Genomic DNA, 20926 nt, shown 5'->3' with positions numbered 1-20926 from the left:
TTGTTCCTAAATAATCATCAACAAATAAAATAAAGTACTTATCTCCTATGTATCTTTCTATGCTATTAGGTCCACAAAGGTCTATATGAACTAGCTCTAACAATTCTTCAGAATGATAGTTTTTTCTTTTAAAACTTTTCTTTCCCATCTTACCAATTTGACAATTCTTGCACATGCCCATGTTAAGTTTTTTTAGACTTTGAATTCCTCTAACCATTTTGTTCTTTCTTATGTTTACTAGGTTATCAAAATTCACATGACATAACCTCGTATGCCTTAATGAGCTTTCTTCCACTTGAGAAATGAAACATGAACTTCAATTAAGATCTAGGTAGAATAGATTACCTTTTGTTTTCTTTCTAGTCCTAACTAGATTTCCTTTCTCATCTAGGAGATTGGCATTTCCATTCATGAATTCTAACTTGAATCCAATGTTATTCAATTGAGCCACAATAAGTATATTATTCTTTAGTCCTTCAACCTTGTAAGCTTTATCACATCTGAGATCATTGGTTAGTGCAATACAACCTTTACCTTTCGCATAACATGGTTTACCATTGCTAAATCTAGCACTTCCACAATCATAGTGTACCAAGTTCTCAAATTAAAAATTTTCATCAGTCATATGGTGAGAACAACCACTATTATTATTCCATGTATCATTATTACTAATATGTGAGATAAGTGCCATCTTATCATTCTCGTCATCTAATTCATCCTTAACATCAATGTAGACCATTTCATCTTCTTCTTCACTACTGTCAGAATCTTTAGCAATGTAACATGATTTCTTACCTTTTTCTTTTTAGTCCTTGTAGCTTTTGAAGTCCTTCTTTCCCTTGTACTTTTCATTCTTATTTTCTTCTTTGCCTTCTCTATTTTGACACCTTGTGGAAATGTGACCAACTTCTTCACAAGAAAAATAGATCAAAGGAATTTTACTTTTGTACTTTCCTTTTCCCTTGGAAAATCTGCTTGAAAGTAATGCTTCAATGACTTCAATATTTTCATCAAAACCATCTTTATCCTCACTATTAGATTTCCTTTTATATTTTGTGTCTTTTGAGTGATAGCATGGCTTGAAATGTAGGCTCAAGGTTGCTAGAGTTAGGAATGTAGTTATCATAGTTATGTAACTCAAATCTTGTCAACCTTGCAACTACTGAATCTAATGTAATATCATTCTTGGGATTGCATCTGATCACTTAAATTTCTAAAACTCTAATTACATATATAGGAAGATGTGTTCTGAGAACCTTTCTTACCACTATCTCATCTTTTATCTTTCCTCTTGAGGCTCTAATTGCACACACAATGGCTTTGATTCCATCACTATATTTTGCAATGATCTCATCTTCTCTCATCCTTATTTGATCAAATTGACCTCTAAGACTTTTTTCCTTAGCTCTCCTCACATTATCATCTCCTCCATAGATGGATTTCAACTTGATCCACATCTCATGAGTAGTGTTACATTCTTTGACTTCATCAAATTCAACATAGCTGAGAATTTAAGAAATATCAATCATCATAATGTTATGATTCTTCTTTTATGTAATTTCTTCAACAGTCATAGTTCTAGTATGTGCCACATACTTGGTGTCTAGGTACTTTAGGTATAAGTTTCCATTGGTTTCCACTTACAATCTCATGAGTTCCTACCATGCCTTGAAGTTATCTCTATTCAGCTTAGGGATCTCCCTTTTGTAAGACATCTTGATATTTAACTTAGGTCCTTGAAACCTTCTCCACAAGCACCAAACGATCTTATACAAATTGTTGGAAATATAAGAGGAGTAACTAAAAGGGGAGGGGTGAATCAATTACCACAAAAATAAATCCTAGATCCCTTAGATGCCAATACAAATCAAAACCAAACTTTTCTAAAACTAAAAATACTACCGTAACTCAGTTAGCACTAAATCACTTGACCAACACTAGGAATCTTTGTTACTCAGGAAGTACTAAAATACATTCTTCTCAAGATGTTTAATGTTATTAACCATAGTTTACTTAGTTGTAGAAATAGAAATAAAATAACATGAACACATATGACACCAGGATTTAACATGGAAACCCAATTTGGGAAAAACCACCAATTGCAACTAGTTATTGTTTTTCACTCTTCTAAAGTGAACCCTATTAGGAGTAACCCTGTTAAAGGTTACAAAACATATTTTTGGGCATGACATTGTTAAAATATTTAATTACCCTATTAGGAGTGACCTTGTTAGAGGTCTTTAGCTTATTCAACTCAAGATACTCTAATATCCTTCCAATTCACTTCCTTAGTTTTATCTTTTCAATCCCATGCTTCTCATATTCAATCCCAAAACTTGACCTTGTATTTATATCTTTTTCCTAGTCAAGTCATCTTGGATACACTTACACATATTGAATATTCATCCATTAAGTCAGTTAAACTTAACAAATAAATCCATCAAACTAAATATGTTGATTCAAGAAAAATTTTCATTAGCCGACCCAACTCGATCAACACTAACTTAGAAAAAGACTTTCTTCAAACTTCCTTTGATAACCATGTGAACTCAATAAACACTACATCCTAAACTAAATTTCCTTCAGTCAAGTGAGCTTGGTTAACACTAGTTCTATGCTGACTTCTCTTTGGTTCCTAAGTGAACTCAATAGACACTAACTTTGAACTTGATTATGTTTGAAATGCTTGATAGGCACTGGAAATTGTCTTCATCACTTGAGTGATCTTGGTAGACACTAACTGGTAAAGACTTGACATTCTATGTAACATCAAAGACAACATACAATTGAACAATTGTTATCAACAACACGTCTCACCTGCCTACCTGAACAAAGTCTTTAAATAATAGATATGTATTTAACCAACTTAAGGCTCAACGAATCTAGACATAAAGTGTCTTCCTTTTTTAGATTGATTGATTGTGAGAAGTCTTAAATTCAACATAGTCTAACATAAAAATTTCTTTTCAAGTTTATTTAAAGATATTTTGTCTTGTTACTTCACATGGAATTTGTTTTTGATTGAATACTATTGTGAGAGGTGTGTTTCAAGATAACAACTTTCTTGTGATTTTCCTTCTTGAGAATTTATGATGTAGAGTTATAAAATAGAGCTTCTTCCTAATCCAAAGTTCAAATTTGGATCAAAGTGTTGATGCACTATCATTTCAAAATTCTACTCTTCCTTCTTGAATATTCCTAATTCACTTCTTGGTTCCTACTTTCATCCAAGGAACTATGAGTCTATGCTGACCCAAGACTTAAGGTATCAATGTGATGATGAATAAGGTCTTGATATACCTATACTAGAGAAGGTATATGAGCCCCTATATGAAGGCTCCCAAATAATTCTTCTCTTTTCTATAGTATTGTTGCTGAAATTAAAGGTTATGAATAGTTTATCCAATGTAGAAATGTCACATATGCTAAGGTATTCCATTTTTACATCTTCAATGTTTTTGATAAGAAAAACAAGTTTTGGAGGGACTTTGAAAACCTTTACAAATCTAAAAAATTTCAATGAAGCCCAAACCAAACAAAACAATAGACCTAAGGTGAAATAGGTCATGGAAAAGGACATAGTCACTAGAGTGGCATCACAAATAACACAGTACTCATCAATGACACAAGTAGGTTTTGAATGGGCACCTATAACCCAAAACTCAAGGTGAGATATGTCACCAAGCAAAAGAAGACCAAGGTGGCAACATATAAAAATACTACAGCCAAAAAAATAGGTCTTAATTGGGCTCCTGAAACCCCATGGTGAAACAAACTACAAAGAACAATAGACCAAAAGAGCCAAGGGACAACTAGAAAAAAACTAGGAGAAAGGCCAACCACTTTAGACTTTCCCTTTTGAACCCTTTTTATTTGATTGTAGTGCCATATCAAAAGAGGGAATGGATGGCTTTTCCTTTTTTCCTTTTACTATAGTCCATTTATCCTCCACCAAACTAGTAGCCTTCTACCACTGAAGATCATCACTATCACAGCCTGAACCTATAACTCATGAAGCCAGGAAAAAGGTCAAAGAAGAGAAAGAGACAATAGAAGCTTGAGATTGAATATTGGTACCCACAGAAGGAACCATAGGAGGAACTATCTTGGAAACACCAAAAGACAGACTAATAGCCACCACAGAAGGAGCTGTCATCTTCAATGTTAGCATACCATTACTATTTATTATATTAATAATTCATTTTTTTTGTTGTAGGTTGATAGGTTATTTTTTGTTACCACCATCAAACATTCTACCTTGTTTACATTGAGAATTATTTGACATTATGAATCAAATTGGAATGAAGTATCAGACAATACATGCACATCCCACTAATCACATTCTATATCATAAAAAAACATGATTTTGCAACAAAATACCTTGATTTTCATATTAGTAGATATTGGTTAGGTCAAATAACAAAAAAGATACCTTACAAAGTTCTTTAGTACATTCTAATTATTCCACATCTTGAACAATTACTTAGGTGCACTAGCTTGGCACAATTTATGGATTACCATGCACCTAATTAAATTCAAGATGACATTATGTAAATACCTATGAATGGTTCTAGATTTAAAGATATAGAAAAAACATGGCCACACTTTAAAGAAAAACCTCATAACCTCAAGGTTTCATTGGTGGTGGATGGTGTCAATCCATTTGGAGATATGAGATATATTTACTCAGTGTGACCTATTTTTGTTATTAACAATAACATCCCTCCTTGGATGTCCATTAAGAGGGAGCACATAATGTTGTCAATGATTTTATCAAGTAATTTTTTATTTAATAATTATCTAAATTAATTTATAAATAGTGCATCAAAATGGTCATAATAATTATGTAATATTTCTATTCATTCAATTACTAGATAAGTACCATGTTAAAGATATGAACATGTATATTGAGCCCCTTATTGATGAGTTTTTGAAGTTATGGAATTAGGTCACTATGTATGACATCTCTAGACCAATAGGACAAAGATAATTTTAATTTCATGCAATGCTTGTATGGACAATAGATGATGCCCCTAGGCTAACTCATTTTTGTGGTATGTTATATTGTTAAGGTCACATATTTTTGGTATGTTTAAGATGCACATGATAATTATGCATGATCAAGTCTTCAAACAAATAAAAAAATTACATGTCTAGTTTTTGTTCTAAAGATGAAATCTTGTCATTCAAGAAGTTTAGGAAAGTAGGTGTTCGATGAATTTGGGCACTTTCTCCACAATAATAATAAGTATCAAATTACTAAAAAACATCATTTTAATGGAAAAGAAGAGACAAAATCAAGGTCATGAAGAGTAACACCTCATATATGGAAGTTGGAATACGATTGACTAAATCACTAATGCAATGTTTATCTGATGGTTTTTTTTAAAAATTTATAATTTGATATTGCCTTTTATTTAGTAATAATATAATTGATGTTCATGAAGGTTGCCAAAGAATCAATGACCAACTTCCTAGAGGAATAAAAAGTTATCTTACTCAATTTAGTAGGTTACCATACTACAAGGATCTCTACAAGGATCTCCTAATCATGCATTTGTTTGATGCTATACATATTGGAAAGAATGTAACCAAGAAACTATGGAAAATATTAGATGGAAGTTTTGATAAAAAAAATATTTCCAAATTTGTTAATGAAATTCGTAAATCCAATCATGCACTAAAATTTTTTGTTGAATCAAATAGCAATGGAGACCACATAAATATGAGTGGCCTTCCTTGGTTATTAATGGAGTGAAAAAGTGATGTATTAAAAGAAGTCATAAAAAATAATTCTAACAAGATTTGTTGCAAATATAAGTAGTCTAGTATCAAAGAAAGGTGATTTTGGGCTAGGGTTAAAAACAAATGATTAGAATACTTTCATTAAGGTAAGTCATGTTCTTTATTTACAATATATTTGTAAATTGTATGTACTTATTATTAGATTCTTTCATAATATATTGAAATGAATATTTTTCAATAATTGTAGTGTGTCCTACCTCTATCCCTCCCACACTAGTTTGACAACAATATTAAACAAGTTATATATGATCTTGAAAAATACATGAGGTTAGAAGTGTTATTTATTAGGTTTGATGTACATATATTATATTTATGAATTGCTTTAATTTTTATGCAATTATTAAATATTTTTATCTAAAATCTCATTTACATGTTCTTGCATGTTGAATATATTTTAGGTAGTTATCATCTAAAGAAATTGATAAAAATATATATAAAATGTTACAAGAGAAAAATTCCATAGCTTATGTGTGAAATGAATTTTTTTTTATTTCCAACCCTTTTTAATGCTTAAGAACACTACCTCTTACATTAAGTTGGGAAGATTTAATTGTGTGGACCTATACAAATTAGGTCAATGTGGATGGTTGAGAGGAAGTTGAAATTTATGAAGGGCTTGGTTCAATAAAGAGCATATCTTGAGGGTTCTATGGTAGAGGGATATATGGTATACTAGACCATGGTGTACATTAGTGAATATCTTTCCAAGTTTTCATCAACTATCTATGTAGATCACATTTGGGATCCTGACTCCATTAAGAGATTCAAAGGGGAGTACTTTGTGGTGAAAGGTAGATTGAAGAAAGTGGGAGGTAATTATAAGATGTTATTAAGGTTAATTAATTCTTATCCATCATCAATATAAGCTATTTCTAACTGGTTTAGTTGTTTTCTTTATAGTTGGTCATGAGAAGGATGCACTAAATTTGTATATTACAAACAATATTGATTGAATGGTGGTATGGATTCAATAGTCTCAAGAAAATAGTCACTCATTAACATGGGATGATGTTGCATCATTGGTTAAAGAAGCTCATCATAATAGAGATCCCAATTTTAGGCCAATGGTACTTGATCTAGCATATGGCTTAAAACATAGAAAGGTACATATAAGTTTACTAATCATGACACATAAGTTTAATATCAACTGATAAATGGATGCAAATAAACTTGACATGTTTGAAAAATTGTAGATCAAACATGCTATGTGCTACCATGGACATAAATTTTGCATAAAAAAGTTAGACAAAATGAGGAAAACTTGTGATTTTGGGATAACTGTAGTCTTCAAGGTCACCAATATTTGTCTAGAAATGACATACACCCTCAAAAATCTAAAAATCAATACTATAGAATTTTGGATGTTATACTTTAGTGCCACTTTAATTCATTCAAATTAGTTCTATACTGCCTCACATGACACACTATTGAGATGACTAGAGTTGTAGATCTTATGAGCAATCATGTAAATTCCAAAATTTAGCTCCATGTCAATGATTCTACTTATCTTCATTCCTCTTCCATCCCACTTAGCAAGAGTTCACTTTGCCAGTTCAACCTGAACTAGGGTTTTGGTTTCTTTGGCTTTGTTCAACATTGGAAGACCAGTGATTTTTGTGAATTATTTTCTTTGATATTTGAATAGGTTGCTCTATCAATAACTATCCATTATGCACACAACTTAAAATATAACTCTTTCATTTGACTTGGAAGTCTCTTGGAATATCTGATATGTGTTTCAAGCCCTTGGCTTCCAAATGTTGATGCTTAGGTTCTAGAATGTCATTCACACATAACTCATTCAATGCTTCGTTGATCTCATGAGTTCCTAGCTCTTGAATAGAATAGTGATAATATGAATGGATATATTGCATGAGCAATACCTTGGGCAAAATTTGTGATTGTTCATAGCTAGGTCAAGAGCTTCTACAATTTCTAGACTCAACTTGAATTTTGGTGCCTTACAATCAACTCCTCAAACCAATATTTTAGACCCTTTCTTGATTTTGCTGATAGAAGATGACATGCTCGGTAGAATTTCTAAAAACTCAAAATTTCTTCAACAAAAAAAAGAAAAAATTATTCTTAAGCTCTAAAATCATTCTTTTTAGAATAGCTCTTGAAATTTGCAGTAAAACAATGCATTCAATTTCTTCCTTTTTAACAAATTTCCTCTTTACAATCACCATTAATGCTTGGTACACTTACTCACTCAGTGACAAACAATCTTACACTTGGTTTAGCTTTTAATGTTTGATATACATTCATAGCTCAACAGAATAATTATCACTTGGTAGAGTCTTGAACAACTTGATGTCCATAGACAATAGTTTAGTGTATCCCGACCTTCCTCAGTAGGGTCTTGTGACCCGACCTAGCTCAGTTAGGTCTTGAATTTTTGAAAACACTTGGTGATCCTTTTGCATCTTGAATGCTGATATGTATCTCTTCTAGTTGGAACTAATGAGGTATATCTACTTCAAAATCTTAGTTCCAATTATTTTTGTAGCCTGGATTCAAGTTGAAATGCATGAGTCACCCAAATCTTGAGTGACATCTACTTCATGACTTGGGCTTGTATTCTTAGGAGATTTTGGTATCCATTATCTACTTTCTTATATTGTAATCCTTGGCTTTCTTTTCATATTCAATTCTTCTTGTGTTCATATAGTTCTTGTCAAGATATCCAAGTTCTGTATAAATGAAACATTTTTTAGTGGTATCTCTTTTCCTCATGTGATGTTTCACATAGTTTGCTCCAAGGTGCCCAAATTCACCACAATAGTGGCATCTACTCCATGTGTTTTAGTCTCATCAAAATATTACTTTGACAATCTATTCTACTAGATTCAATTTCTTGGTTTTGCATTCAGAAGATTTGTGTCCTTGTTTATTGCAATTATAGCATTTTCCTCCAAACATATATTTCTCTTGCATTCACTTGCTCTATCTCCATGCCTTTTGTGGTTGTAGTATTTTCCATTTAATTTTTATTTACCATTACTCCAATATTTTTTTGATATATCACCTATCTTACCACAATGATTACATGTAGGCCTTTGATTCTTTTGAGCTCCTTGCTTGAATGCTTCACCCTCTTCTATGTATCTTATTCAAGATTTTCCTTTGTTTCTATACTGAATTTGTTCATTTAATTGATTTATGCTTTCTTGATATTTCATCATTCTTTCATTGGTTTTATTTTCAATGTTTAGATCATTCTATAATCTTTCATTTTCTAATATTAGATTCATGAGTTTTTCATTTTCATTAGTGAGTTGATCAATGAGGTCTGCTTGTTGAAGAGATAGATGTTGAATTTCATTGTTCTTTTCTTCTATCTCTTCCTTGGCTTTTTCTTTTTCTTCCATGACTTCACATAATCTCATTGATTGGATTTCTTGTATTCCTTTTAGATTTCTAACTTCTTCTTGAAGATTGGAATTCTTTTCTACTAGGTCTTTGATCACTTCATCAGCTTCATCAAAATTACATTCAAAATAAATTTCTTCAATTATTTCTTTAATGTAGACATTTTCATTCATTTTTACTAAAATATCTTTCCTTCTTTTCAATGATCAGGAGAGTTGCTCCTTTTCTTTCATTAGTTGCCCAATGGCTAATTCAAGATCTAACTTTTCATTGTCAATAGCTTTATCTAACCTATATACCTCTATTGCCTCTAATATTTGCTCAAGCTATTAAACTTCTTTTGTGAGAACCACAATACTCTGATGCCAATTGTTGGAAGTATGAGGTAGGCAAGATTATTGAGAGGGGAGGGGTGAATTAGGAAATAATAAAACTTAATCTTATTTCACCAATCGATCCATCATATAATATTTTGATCTAATTGCATGAAAGAATGAATGTAGTAAAATATTCATAACACTTAAGAAAAGATATGGTAACTCAAAAACCTTCAAAATAGAAAGTGAAACTAGGGTGGGGATGATACTCACAAAATTTAGTATTATAGTATAAAGTGTTGGATTAACATCTGGGAAGAGAGTAAACTTCTGGTTGGGGTGAATTAGGAGTTTAAACTTAGACCTATAGAAATTTCACCATTCATACATCACATGCATTAATATACTAAAATAACATATAAAGCATATGCATCAATCACGTAAACATGTAAACAAACATACACATAACACCATATATGATTACCCAAAAACCCTCCAGTGAGAAGGTAAAACTTGGGTGGGGATGACACCCACAAATCTTCATTACCATAGCAATAAAGTGTATCCAATTAAAGATACAATGGTTTGACCATGAATCATGATCTACCTTGTGAAAGGCCTACCCTATTAAAGGCTTACAAAGACTATTAAGTCCCACCTTGTTAGAGGATTTCAACACCCACTAGTACATTTGACCCCATTTTTAGACCAAAATTTTTTACCATCTATTCAAATGTTTTAGATTGGTTAGAATATGCAAGGAAAAATATCTTTTTTTTAAAAAAAATCCATGCTAGTGTTGGTTGAAATTTTGACCAACATAGGCTTCATTTGATTTTGTACCCTATTTCATTAATAAAATGATCATTGCTAGAAATACAACACCCTCTTAAAATTTTTCCCTATTTCATTAATGCATAGGGATCATTCTTTAACTGCTGAAGGTTTTTCTATGAGGAGAACTTCATGAAAGAAGACCCATTATCACTAGAGAACTTCCACACTCTTACATTGTCTTTGCTTTTCTCAACGAACATCTATTCTAAGCTTGTTTTGCTAGAAATACAATACCCTCTCTAATGTAGGAGCATCCAGAGGTACAAGGGAAATCCTATGTCAACCAAAAAAAATGTACTTAGACTTAGTTTATGTTTCATGTGTTTTCATTTTTGGATACCCATTTGGGTCAAATAAAAGTTTCAACTCTCACAGTTCCACTATCAGTGTTTTAGGATAGAGTATTTGGACACATTGGGATACGTGTAAATGCCAAAAAATAGGAGCATGTAATTGAGCCATCATTTTGGTGAACTATAAGGTGTGAATTGGTCAAAAGATTGTAATTGTAATTTAGAGCATTCCAGAAAAAGAATCAGGTCGAAAGGCCCTACGGTTTGAAAGTTATTGCAATTTTTTGGTTTTTGGAGACCTCCTAAGAATGCTTCAAAGTCAGGTTAGGGGCATTAAATAACCTTGAATAGGGCTGAAAAATGGGGGACGAGCAAAGCTGGTCCATAGGGCTATAGAGCACTTCAAGAGTTTTCTAGAAATGTAAACAGTTTGTCAATCAGAGCTATGGTTCAAAAGTTATGCCTCCCAGAAGTTCGGTTACCATTTTTGGATTCTTCTAATTTTGTGCCAACTTCTTATGCGACTTCTAGAGTCTTCTATTTGGTTGGTGGATGCCAAATAGCACTTTCTAGAATGTATTCCTAATCCTTAACCCTCCAGGGTCTATTTAAGAATATTTTGGGCATTGTAAAAGGTAGTTCGGAGTGGAGTTTGAGAGGAGGTACTAAAAGGAGAAATTATCTCTAGACTTATACTGTTGTAAGCCCTTAGGGCATGTTTTGAAGTCTATTTTCTCTATACTGAATGTAATAGCATATCTACACAGTTAATACAATTTTCCCTTTCATGTTGTGTCCATTCTGTGCTTGGGTTGTGTCCCCATCACTCTCAAAACCACCAAATTTCTATGTCATACATTTTTGATAATCTCTACCTCATTTATGAAATCCCCATCTCCTTCTAGATAATAATTTTTTTGTTCTCTTTATAACAATTATCCCACCATTTGGAAGGGTTCCCTTACATAGTGTTGAATTTGCCCTGTTGATGAGGTTTCTCTAACTAATATTCTCTGTGGCAACCTTAATTTTTATTAATGTTGAACTAGATGGCCCACATGTTAGGCTTTATGGTGGTCTTTAATAGGATCTTTTTGTGCACTATGAACCACCTATGAACAACTTCTTGGTTCCTCTTCTCTAAGAGAAAATATTATGTGAATGCAACACAAAGTTGTGGGCATTGGCATTGTAGAAATTTTGTAAATGGAGATTTGACATAGGGTTTGGAAGTTCTTGCAGCCCTACAACTTCATGGCATTCATGTGACCCAGAGTAATCATCAATCAAAAAGTTGAGGAGTTTCAAGTATGGTCAAGGATAGAAATTGAATCATCTCTTCAGTCAAAAGGTTTTACAAAAAAATCTTAGTGTGTCGAGGTCTTCTAGTAATTTGCAAGCATCCCATGTTTCCCCATTTTAGGGTTTATTTTATGTAGAGGACTAGATCATTCCTGAGCTTGTTAAGTTTTAGGAGCTTAGATCTAAAGTAAGGAAAAAATCATCTTTTATTTATGGATTTTGGCGTTTTTTGTAGTTTGAGTGCCTTTTTTTTGTTATTTTATTGATTTTTTTTTTTTCAAGGGTTTCTAGTCTATGTTTATTTTAGCGAAGGGAGGGATTTTTCTAGAGGAATTTGTGATGGATTATTACCAAAATTTGATTGTTGAGGGAAAGATTCATTACATGGTGAGGTTTCTTTCTTTTCTTTTAGGCTTGATGTGTTTTTGAAAAGATTGGAGGATTGCTTTAATGTATTTTATTTGTATTTAGGCACATGACATGGAAAATTGTATGGTTGAGCTATTGTAAAATAGTTGGTTGAAAGAATTAGTTTTTGTTTTAATATATTTAAAATATGTTTGGATTTGTAAAATTGTTTTAACCATTCATAAGTTTTTTAGGTGTGGTAGAGCTTGCAGAGTTGGATGGGCCATTTGTAAAGCTCTAAAAGACTTCTTTTGGCCCAAAAGATCCACAATGCTGGTTAGGCTTGGAACTTGCCTACAAAAGAGAATACCTGTAAGTGTGCATAGATTTTGACATGATGTGCTTGCATTAAAATAATTTAAAAAGGAAATAACACTTTCAATGGGTGTCCCCTCTCTTGGATGTGTATGGAACCCCTCTTTCACCTACAAAAGATCATTAAATTCATTTTTAATCTCATTTTGTATCTCTCAAATTCTCTTATGACCTTGAACACTTATTCTCACTTTCTATCTCTCTCTACTATCTCATTCTTCTCTATCATGTTCTCACAATAAAGCTTTGTTGAACTCTATCCACAACTTGGGAAGATCTATACTTGTGCTCTACTTTATTTTCATGTCTTGTATCTTAGTATCTAGATCATTGTTATATTATAGTTTTGTACTTTATATCTCTTAGTAATACTTGCATCTAGGTGGTATGAGACTTCCTCCCTCAAGCAAGGTTCATTCTACTACCCATCTTATCTCTTACAATAAGGGCTTTTCTCCATCAAGTGAGGTTCTTTTTTATTGCACATCTTTTGTGTAATAGGGGTTCCTTCCATTAAGCATGGAGTTATTTCTATTATTTTTCCCCATTTCTGTTTTTATCATATATCTATGTACTTGGTTGTTTATGGAAGTGGGAGCACTAAAAAGAGGGTTTTGCTGAGGCAAAACTCTTAAATGACCACAACTCATTTCTTTATCATTCATGTTCAAGTAATGAACAAATATTAGGAGTTTGAACCTCAAAGTGGGCATTGTGATCTTTAAACATTTTTGGATTCAATTGTGTTATTATTTTTTGCATCAACATTTTGGATCACACTTTGCGATCCATTTACTTTCTCTCAAGATGTGTGATTTTGGAATCCTCTATTCTCAGTGATTTGAGACTCCAACACGATGCACATATATCCATGCAACACACTCTCATCCAAAGTTGAGAGTTTCAAACTCTAACTATATGGTCTTCTAATTATGTACTTTTGGTCCCTAAAGTTAAAATACTTGTACAAAATTTATATTTTTGTTTATTCACATTTATGTCATTTACTCTATTTGTATAATTTATCTAATTTACATTTTGATTATGCTAGACTGTTAGATTTTATTGTGTTGGAATTAACAAGTGGGAAGATTTACTTCTGGGGGGGGGGGGGGCGGGGGGCATAGGGGGTGAATCAAAAGTAACTAATTTTAACCTTTTCAAGTTCCTCTAACTCAAACCATTCACAAGCATCAAATTTATCTAATAAACATGTAAGTAAAGAAATGCATGAAAATAAACAACACACAAATTTGGTAACCTAGAAACCCTCCAAAAATGAGAAGGTAAAATTGGGGTGGGGATGACACCCACAAAATATCACTGCAACAATGTGTAACTATTAAAGGTTACAATGTTTGACCACTTCCAATGGTCTACCCTATGAAAGGCTTGTCTTGTTAAAGACTTTACATTCTGTTAAAAGTGACCTAGTTAAGGGATTTCACTACCCTATTAAAAGTAGGCCTGGTTAAAGGACTTTTGTACATTCACTTGGAATACCACCCTATTAAAGGATTTACAAATGGTTTCTAGGCCAACCTAAGTCCATAGGATTTCCATATCTAATACAATTGCTAGAGAGTATTAGAAAATTTTGACCTGATAGCTTTACAATCTTCAATTGTTGATTCCAAATCCTTGTTCTGCTCTATCACTTTAATACTTTCTTGATCTAATATGCCACTCTGTAAGGTTCTAATACTCTATTCTTCAATAACTAGATTATGCAATGTTGCTATGTTCTTCACTAAGTTTTTTACCCTTTTTCACTTCGCTATATTTCACCCATACATATCCTCTCCTATGCATCTTCTCTCTCTCACAATAGGGATTCATCCTCTTAAATATTTTTAAGACTTACGGTTAGGTATGAATCTAAAATCAATATTAAATATTCATTTACTGCTTATTTCTTGCACTTTTCCTATTGGTTACATGTTGATTACATAGGTAATTTGAAAGATTTGTTCTTATCTTCAAGACCCTTTGAGATTCATCCATGTTGGCTCCAAAAACATTTTAGATATGAGTTTGTGAAGACACAAAATCATATGCTGATATTGTGTTACTCAACACATACTAGTTGTTGATGCTCAACACATATAGGAAAACTAGCTCACTCAGGTCCTATAGTAACTTAATTTCACTCAACATCTATAGTAACTTGGCACCTATACTTTTCTCGACACCTAAATATCACTCAGCACCTATTGAATTTTCTAGATCAGCATATGTGGTAGCTCGGCTTCCATATTATACTCAGCATTGTCTTGAGAATTTGGTTAAGTGTGTTGACACTCAAATGTCAAAACCAATCTGAGACCAACAATCTCCCCCTTTGACATGAGTAGCAAAAACACTTAACTAGACATTATAAATTTTATCTTTATGAGTATACCACACATTTTGTTTGACATATGTACAAGACTTCAAAAACTTATTCAAAATTTTGTATACCTCAAAATCTTGTAACTCCCCTTGAGCCGATGTGCCATTTCCATTCCCATAACAAAAATTCTCATGCTAATATATCTGATACTCTTTTCCTTATCTACCTTTATCTATATCTATGTACCCTATTTTTGCTTCATGTACTCTATATCTATTTCCTATCATATCTGCTTGTATTTTTGCATCCTTTTGGCTTTATTTCTTCCTCAAATGTGAATCTAAATATCTGCCCCTTTGGGTTTTCTTTATTGCTTCCATCAAAAAATGTATTATGTAATCATTCTTATTCACATCTTTCCCAAAACATTATATCTCCCCCTTTTTATTAGATATAATAAATAATGAATTGATTATTCTTATTCTCCCCCTTTTTGACACTTGTGTCAAAGGGTCATAAGGATGAATAGAATACTTTGCCAAAAATGTTTTATTTACCTTTATAATCATCTTGAGAGAAGCATCCCAATTGTCTAAAGCTATCTCTAATGATTTGTGTTGGATGGTTGTCTCTATTGCAAGATGAACACAACCTTCTAAAGTAGAATGATTTGGGTCTTTCTTTAGTACATTTTCTACATAGGCCTACTCTTTATAAAGTACTTCTAGATGTGGAGTTATGGAGGATTGAATCTACATCAATTTGGCCTTAATATTGGCCTCTTCTACTGTCAATATAGCCAATTCCTTTTGTGTGTGAAGCATAGCTACAAAATGCTTCTCACTCTAAGCTAGATCTTTTGGTAGCTAAGTGATTGAAATCTTTAGATTTTGCTCCAAGCTCAGTATCCTTTGGCTTGTTTCTTGTGTGAAATATAAAGAATCACACAACTTTTTGTATAGTGAGAATACATTCTCAAGTACTTTCTTGATTTTTTCAATCTTCTTCACCAATTCAACTTGTTAAAGTGCTATGTCACTTGATATCTTCTCATTTACTTTCATCTAAAATTTCTTTTCTAAAAATTCTAATTAGTTGACATTAGTTTCTAGGTCCTCATTCTATACCTCATCCATAATGTTAGATAATTTCTCCATGATGGGTTAGGTTTCATTAGGTACTTGCAAGCTAAATGCATCAAGAAATATTTCTTTGATTTCCACCAATGCTTGCTTCTGCCTATACTCATTTCTAAGTATCTCTTGTCTCTTCCTCCTTTCTAGTGTCTCTTGCACTTCATTTATCTATTGTAGGTTCATGGTTCTTGAGTCATAGCTTGGTATGACTATTTCTTCATCAAGTATAGGGTCTCCATAATGAAGTACCCTTGCAACCTTGGTAGTGCTTGAGCCTGCTACTAAAATCTACAATGGTACTGCATCAGTGCTCAGCTTTTTATGAGGAGTCCCTGAGGTAGGAATTTTCACCAATGTTTGTATTGCCTCTTGATCCTTAGGGGTTTTCTCTACTTCTTTTTCCTCTTCTCTACTACCTTGATCAATGATGACAATTTGAGGAGGTGCACCTTGGGTTTGTGCTATAGGAACATCTTTTCATATTTGTTCCTTTGTTTGCTCCTAGGTAGTTGTTGTTACCTTTATTGTAGAATCAACCTTAGCAATTTTTTCTTGTTCTTCTTGCTCTTTGGGTTGTTCTACTGTAGTTGTGGGAGGTTGTGAGGATTGTTCTTGTGTTCTTTCTTTCTTCCTTTTTATTTTTGCTACAACTTTCTGTAACTCATCAACACTCACCAGAAATGGATTTGTGCAAAGTTGTGCTTGTAATGTTGATTGGTGAAGGATATTCTTGAGATCCTTTGTAGTTAAAGGATTGATGTTTTGAGTTGAAGTTTCAGGAACATCTTGTACAGTTACTATATCTACAAGTGTTGTGTGTGGAGGGTTTGGTGGTGGCAATTGGGTGTCTTGGACACTCTGTTTAGTCTACTGCTCTTCAAATATTGCCTCTTCACCATGTGTCTCCACTGTCTCTTTTTCCATCTCTTTCTCTCCTTCATCTTTTTCTTTCTCTCTTTCTTCCTTTTCCTCATTCTCTTCTTCTTCTTCATCATTTATACCCCCAAATGGGTCTTCCTACCCTTCCTTTGCAATTGTCAAACCATCTATTAATTTCCACATTTGTGTGGACTTTTGGACAACATCTTCAATTTGGTTCTGTAAGATTTTGAAGGCTCTATATTTGGGTGCAAATTTTCTCCCATGCTTCTTACTAGCCTTTTTAATTTGACCTTTAGTAAGGTCTAGCATTACATGAGTCAATGTAGACTCTCTTATTTCTTTCTCCATTTTGAGATAGTAATACCACTTATTTTCAACCAATGAACTTATCTACTTAGGGATTGAGCTATCTAGTTTCAGTGGGTAGCGTTGAACTTAGCCATCATAGTGTAGATAGATTCTTCCACTATGCTTTGTTGTTCTTTTGACAACTTATTAAAATCTATGGTCTTTAGACCAAATAAATCTACATTATCTCTAATATTATTACAAATATTTTCCAATTTAGATGTGGCAAAGCATCTTACCAATTTGAATTGTTCTTCAGCAAACTCTCATCTAATTCTAGAGGTGCAACATACTTTCTTCTCTTTTTCTACTTTGTTGGCCCTCCTTATTCTATTGCCTTCTATTTTTCTTATTCTTTTTCCCCTTATTTTGTGTCTCTTGTGTTAGCCCTTGGGGTTGGCTTGGCTAGGCTTGGCTTTGTAGTCTTCTTCTTCTTCCCTTTGGGCTGTGCAACTAGCTACTTCTGAGCTTTCCTCTTCTTTTTCTCAACCTTTGGTGCTTCTTTCTTGACACCTTCCTCTTCATATACATCTTCTCACATACCTTTGGTTAGGAAAAGTGGCCCTTGATCTTGTTCCTCTTCATCACACTTGGCATCTTCACCTTCTTCCTCCACTTCTTCTACAATGCCTTCTCCAAATTTTTCTTTTAGCTTCTTGACAAGCTAGTCTTTCTTCTTCAAAGTGGAGGCAATTTTTAACTCCATATCCACTTTGGATCTCACCACATCATAGGTTCCAAAATGTGGTGCATCCTTGTCAATGTCCTTTGCAATTAGTGGAGTTATTGTTGTTGATGCTTCATCTATATTTATCTCATACCTAAGAGGTCTCAACCATCTCACTCTTGGTATGGATTCTTTTATATATGTGTAATCAATATCTACAAGAAAAAAAACTTCATTTACATGTTTCTCTACTAAAGAAATTGGAATTTTGAGCCTCTGCTTCATTGATTTCTTAAAGTCTTCAAAATAACTAGTCATCAAGGTCTCAAATATAGCTCCCATCTACTCTATGTATTCATTGACCTGAGCTATGATTGACCTATCATTATTCCATGCCACTTTACCAAAATAAGGGAATTCATTCTATACATAAAGAAAATACATATCAAAATTGCACCAAAATTGCATTGTGCTCCCTTTGTTCTCTTGATTGCTGCTAGATTTTCATTTATTTGTTGTAGTTGCAGCTCTGCAAGATCATAGGTATGATCCTTCTTCACTAGTTTGTATCCTACATCCACTGCAATGCAAGGCACACTATTGCATCTATTGGATTGGTAGAATTTGTGTGTAATGACCCTAACAACAAAGTCAACTAGAAGGTCTTGGATAGTGTCAATTGTCATCACTCTCTTATTCCATTTTGCACTTGTGTTCTTCTCAATTGCCTCCTTAGAGTCACTTCTAATGGTCTTTGGCTGATCTAGGGTTGGATTACCTGTTAGTCTATGTACAATCCTCTTTGTGATCTTTATGGGGCCATCCTCTAACCATAAACTACCATCATGCATTCAACTCAACACTATTCTAATCCATTATGTTTTGAAAATAGTGGGGAATTCTAGGGCTTGCATTAAACCCTTTCTCTCAACAATTTTGTTTTCTTCTTTCAATGCTCCATTATCACACAATTTCTCATATGCCTCCCTCATTTCCATGTCTCTTATGGCTCCTATCTTGGAGTTATAGCATTTCCTTATATCTTGAACCATTACAACCTTTGGGGGTATGATAGATAAGGCTCCAGTTGGGTTGTTCTTGTATGCAACCTCTAGGATTGGATGAAAATTGGGTTGTCTAACCTCTTTTGATACTAATTAAACTTCAAATGATTCCTTCTCCTGAGTTTTTCTAGAGCTAGATGCCATTTTACACAATCTAGGGTTTCAACACAAAGAAAACATGAAACTACATAGCTCGACACAGTCGTAAATACCTTATAATCAATGGAATTGTGCTGGAATGTTGTTGAAATCTTCTTATACATTGGATTCTCTGCTTGGGATTCCCTCTGTGCTCTTTCTCATATTTGCTCTATGTTTGTAATGAAGAAAAATGAATGAAAATACTATAATATACCCTATTTTCATCGCATTTAATGCTCAATACGTTTACAACTATCCACTCATCTTTTGAAGAATTTGATATTACTTGGCTTCCATTGTCTTTTTACCACTCATCTTCCATGTGAGTATTACTCACTTGGCTTCAACTGAGATTTCTTCTTCACTTGGTTTCCTCTACCAACTCAGTTCTATGGTCTTGACAATCAAGTCAGCTTGTACTAGATTTTTACTCGGCATATGAGGGAAACACTTGTGATCTCTTTAATTTTAACTTTGCATCTTTGTTCATGTTGATCTATTCTTTTTTAGTACTTTCTTTTCTAGGAACTAATGCATGATGAAACTTTGTAAATCAATCCCATATGCCTTCTCTTGCTTATTTTGATGAAGTGTGACCACTTGACCTATTAGGTGAAGTGATCCCTTTATTTGACGTGCTACTCCCATTTTTCTTCTTCCACATCTTATTCATTTCTCCTTTGATGTGTTCAACATTTACCTTCTCTTTACCTTTGTCATTCTTTGAGTTGGGTGCCTTTGACTTTGTTGGGCAATTCCTACTGATATGACTAGTCTTAAAGAAACTAAAATATGTGGTTTGACTCAACCATATGCTGTAGTTCTCTCTAAAATGTGTCCTTATGCAATTTTTAGGAGTGCGTCCATATTCTTGACAATAATGACAACTACACCTAGTGTTGTAGTCCTAATTGTAGTGATGGCCATGGTTACCTTCCCTTGTTGCCTAATTTGATGTCAACATAGGCTTTAATCTACACTCAAAAGCTCTATGTCCATACTTCTTGCAATTGTAGTAGTGACCTTCAAATTTTGGTGTACTGATAGTCCTAGTCTTGCAGTTATGTGCTTGATGTCCTTGCTTTTTGCACTTGTGACAATAACTTGCATTCTTAGGCGTATCATGCTGATGGGAATTCTTGCTCCAACATACATTAGAAGTATGTCCCTTTTTACCACAAAAATGACAAGTAGGTTTAGTGTTCTTACCTTTGTTACTCCTTTCTTTTGTAGTCCTCGAGGACTCTCCTTGTTCAGTGCTGATGTCACCAAGTCCTAAAGTATCATTGCTAGCCCTTGGTAATTTTAGTAGCTACTCAAAGTATTTGATGGCCTAATTGGGTTTTTTGAAGCTTTCTACAATCTCCTTCTCTCTTTTTAGGTCAGTTTGTAGTTATTCATGTTGCAACTTTAGTGTAGAGTCTCAATGTCCTTAACATTTAGTTCATGATGTGCATTCATCATTTGACTTAGGGTGTCTAGCTACATGTTTGAGATTCTTGCAAACTCGATTGACTTCTCTTCTAGTCTATTGGAAAGGTTTCTCTTGTCTTCTTCTAGCATAGCCTTGTCCTTAATGGTTCTTTTTTTCGATTTAGTTACCTCACAAAGCATCATGGCTTGTGATTCTTGTTCAGGGTTGAGTATTCTAATTTCTTCTACTTGAGCTCGATTCTTCTCCATTAGGTCTACTATTGCTGCATCAAA

Source organism: Cupressus sempervirens, chromosome 9 (genome assembly GCF_028749045.1).
Source record: "Cupressus sempervirens isolate cs-2001-9-10 chromosome 9, ASM2874904v1, whole genome shotgun sequence".
NCBI lineage: Eukaryota > Viridiplantae > Streptophyta > Pinopsida > Cupressales > Cupressaceae > Cupressus > Cupressus sempervirens.
The sequence above is the reverse complement of the archived record's forward strand: the minus strand, read 5'-3'. Positions refer to the sequence as shown.